The sequence below is a fragment of the Macrobrachium rosenbergii genome, chromosome 56 (assembly GCF_040412425.1).
Source record: "Macrobrachium rosenbergii isolate ZJJX-2024 chromosome 56, ASM4041242v1, whole genome shotgun sequence".
In the NCBI taxonomy this organism is placed as follows: Eukaryota; Metazoa; Arthropoda; class Malacostraca; order Decapoda; family Palaemonidae; genus Macrobrachium; species Macrobrachium rosenbergii.
The window spans coordinates 18,679,302-18,683,477 of NC_089796.1; the positions used below are offsets into that span (position 1 = coordinate 18,679,302).

Consider the following 4,176-nt stretch of genomic DNA (forward strand, 5'->3'; position numbering starts at 1 on the left):
AAACCACGACCAATCAGTGAAAATGAAAAACAAAATCTTGGCTTGCGAGATTCGTCTCATACACCAACCAATTCGTTAATTGGCGAATATTTCTAAGAAAGTCATCGACCAATCAGCAATCGCAATTTGATAAATGCTTTCAGAACCGACCAAGCGCTTCATAGAAGACAGTACAATCAAATTAGTGTCAATACAAGTCACTGAATGCAAAATAATATAATATGAAGTGAGGAGTAATGAGAACTTTAGGAGAATCATTGTTTATTTTCATACACAAGAAGATAAACAACGAAATTCATCACGCAAATTAAAAGCAATCCATTCACACCCAGTATTCGCAATCTTTACCATCATGCAAAATGCCGACTGATTATAGAGAAAAATATTGTAAACATCAGAAAACTGAGGCAATCAGGTACAACAATACCAGCATAAAATGCACCTGACAATCTACTTGAATTTATCTCGGGTAAACCAGCAACCAATTAATGAACTTGGTGCAACCGATTATCTCTTACAAACTGGTTAGTTAATTAAGCTCTCCAAATCTTTTCAAACTGAACTGGTCAACCACTGAGAGATACAATAAATCCTATTTAGTAAACCGGTTGTCCGGCGACTCACTACGCACAAGCAGAGCCTTCCCTCTAAACTGGCTAATTAATCAAATTGATCTGTCGTAGATAAATCAAGCTGATTAATCAAATCCAAAACAAAATATACTTTCGGAAGATTCACGTAAAGAATAAATATACCAGAAATTATCGATACAGTTGCAAACTTTAGTGACGCGCAAATACTTCGCTGATAAAATGCCTAACATCTGAGAAAAACATTAGTCGACTGTAAGTCTTAACATAATTACTATCATTATTTTATGGTTAGTAGTAATAATAATAAAATCAGTAGTAGTAGTAGTATTTTAACTAAGTACATTCGTATGGAGGAAGTCTAAAGGGCCATTAACCAGTTAGGGAAAGCAAAACATCAAGAAATGAGGAAGTTGTTAGGAAGTTCTGTGATAATACCACAGCTTAACGTTAATAACTAATCCAAGTGAACTTGACACATATGAATCAAGAACCGTGGAATAAAAAATGAATATCAATTTCGAAGTCGATCAAGTAAGTTACTACGAACATAACCCTACGATGTCTTCAAAATAAATGAAGTCCTTTATGGCTAACTATACTTAAAATCTATACCGCCACTCATTCACTTTATCCTTTTACTTTTCGGGCCTTCTCGTGGATCATTGGGACTCCCAACAGACTCCCAAAGTCTTCGTAAATTCCACGAATGGTTACAGGCGTTTATGAGCCTACAATATTTGGCATTCATAAGTGGTTACCATCCAAGTACTGACCAGATCAAATATTCAAGAATGCCACTAAATAATACAAAGGGCTAACATAATGCTTAATGTAAAACCACTTAATCATTCCTCCAAAACCAGTCATTCGATTTACATAAAAAAACACACACACAAGTCATGGATCTTGGGGGACTCCGGCAGGCGTCATTTATACCCAACATTTCAGGATCCACAGATTCCTTCACTTTTTTTTTTTTTTTGACAGAAGAGATATGATATCTTATGTATGTGCATTCTTGTATCCAAGGTCTAGACTTTGTTTCTGTATGCTTAAATTAATTTCTATTTGTACTTTCTGGGTTTCTCAAGCAGGATTTTGAATAATAATAATAATAATAATAATAATAATAATAATAATAATAATAATAATAATAATAATAATAATAATAATACAAAATCAGATTCAACCATATTAACACTGACCCTGTATCCCGAAGGTTATCGAGAGGCTGTGAGCTTCGTGAGCTCCTAAATTCGTGTAGTAATAATTACACACCCATCCATCACTGTCTGTCTGTCTCCTGTCACAAAAAAAAAAAATTTACCTTCGACACAGCATTATTCATTAACGAGATGAATTCTTCAACTCAGCGACAGACAGCACACGAGGTTTTCAATTCCCTCGTACTTACACGTGAAGAAGAAAGAGGTGTGAGACTAGTCACGTCATGTTTCGCCTTTGCAGATCAAACACATGAGCAATCACAAGATGATCGAAAGAAAAAATTTACCAGGTTCGTGTTCTTGACTGGGTTCTTGATGCATCTGGTGTAACTATTAATAACTGCGATTTTAAGCCAACCCTTGATATAATAAATCTATTTGATATTTTAGCTTTTTTTCTTGATTCATTAATGCATTTTCTAACTATCTTAGCAAAATGTTTCAAAGTAAATTTGACCCTGAATTACCTAAATGAAAGTAGTACGAGGGCTAAAACCTCATTTCAACATTTTTTTTCAATACTTTGAAACTTGCAACAGATCTGATAAGACTCTGAGACCCGCAATGGGTCACAAAAACGTCTGGAATGCCACCAAAGTAATTTGGAAGTACAGTATGGTCACGGAAGCAATTGGTTACAAAATCATCACCAAAAAATCTAATCAAATTGAAACAATGAAAATGACTCGCATAGTAAGACCTTCAAAAACTACTATAACATTCATTTAAGTAAAAGCAAGTCCGGAAGATCATATATTAAAAAAAATATTGTAATACTGAATAAAACATTAATTTGGGGTTACTTTATTCCAACGCCAACTCATGGATGGGATTCCACAGTAATGGCCTATTGTGGACGAATATGCAATACGGAGAGGCTATATAAAAACACCGTTTTTATTAGCATTAATTAAAGGCCACTTTTTCATGGCTAACGACCGCCATGATTATTGAGAGACAGACAGAGGGCTATATTCCTGTGTGTGTGTGTGTGTGTGTGTGTGTGTGTGTGTGTGTGTGTGTAAAAGAATAAAAAAAGGTTACATTTAAGTTTATGAGAGAGAGAGAGAGAGAGAGAGAGAGAGAGTGAGTTTCTGTAGGGAGGGAACGAGCACCCAATAATGGTAACAGTCTCATCCAATCTCTCTAAATACTGGAAATTATCAATTACACATTTTTTCTTTTTGAGATTTTTGTAACTAACTTTCCCCCTCAAAACATGTAAGCTTGCGTGTGTATGTGCGTGCGTATTGTAGCAGGGATTATCGTCGCTAAACTTTTACTTATTTACATAAATGCGAGTAAAAAGTCGATACGTCATTAATCTGCATATTTTCGGGAATAGATAACTAATGTATTACACGATGTTCGGTAATTTTTTTTTAATTCCCTCCATTCCATAATTTTGGAACTCGATTCCACTCGATTTCTGATTCCGTGTTCCCACCAGTAGGAACGAAAGTATATCTATAGCCGCCTTCGCGGTTAAATGCGTAAGTATTTCATCTTCCTCCTGGGCTAGTTAAGGTTATAAGCCTAGTGTTGCCAATCCCATACGCCACTGTGCAAACGAATAACACACAAGTTAAAAATCAAGTGTCTTTCACTTCCCCCGCACAGAAGGTTAATAAACTGTCTAGGTTAGGTCACCGACTTGCAGTGTGTGTGTATGTTGTAAGTTGTGTGACTTCTTTGATTATCTTCCGTGATTACTTGGCAGTTTCCGACATGGCACATGAAACTATACGTCATATCCAAGAAAATTAGCAGTCTGCATGCGAGCAAATCGACACGGCACGAAAAAAAAATGCGTAAATATGCCAGGGTGCAAAATAAAATAAACAAAAATATTAATATTTAAGTTACGAACAGCTTTACATACCCATCGCTAAACTATTCGACCAAACAACCAATTAACAAAATAACGCTACTTACCCGGTAGACGAAGACAGACACTGGTTTTACTCTGCCACAGGAGAAGCGTTTATTCGCCGATTTGCGCCTCCTCAGTCAAACAATAAATAATAAAGAACACACACACAAAACACGTGGACAATCACAGACAGACGGAGCAAGACACACCTACTCCCACCAAAGTCCAGACAGGCACTGGGCTGAGGTTGAGTGAACGGACCGAGTCTCCCGCTTGTTGTGAGTTATGCTCCATTGACCGATGAGGATGCTTTATTTGTGCTATTTCGTACTCTGGTTTGTTGTCATGTTTTGTGCCTTTATTCTGCCACAGCGCAATATTCACGGGATTTATATTTCCTAGGTTGTTTTACCAGTCATCAAATCCTCCCATGAACTGTGCACTTGAGAGAAAAAAGAAGGAATGGGAAAAGCGGTAGTATTGG

The 4,176-nt window shown here is 36.5% G+C and overlaps 1 protein-coding gene across 1 annotated transcript in view; it reads right to left on the reverse strand.

Annotated features, from left to right (window-relative positions):
- Positions 1-3,897, reverse strand: part of LOC136836614 (SEC14 domain and spectrin repeat-containing protein 1-A) — a 107,366-nt gene extending 103,469 nt beyond the window's left edge. The window contains exon 1 of the mRNA XM_067101079.1: positions 3,755-3,897. The gene's annotated coding sequence lies outside the window, so the exon portion shown is untranslated. The remainder of the gene's footprint in view (positions 1-3,754) is intronic.
- Between the last annotated feature and the right edge of the window lie 279 nt (positions 3,898-4,176).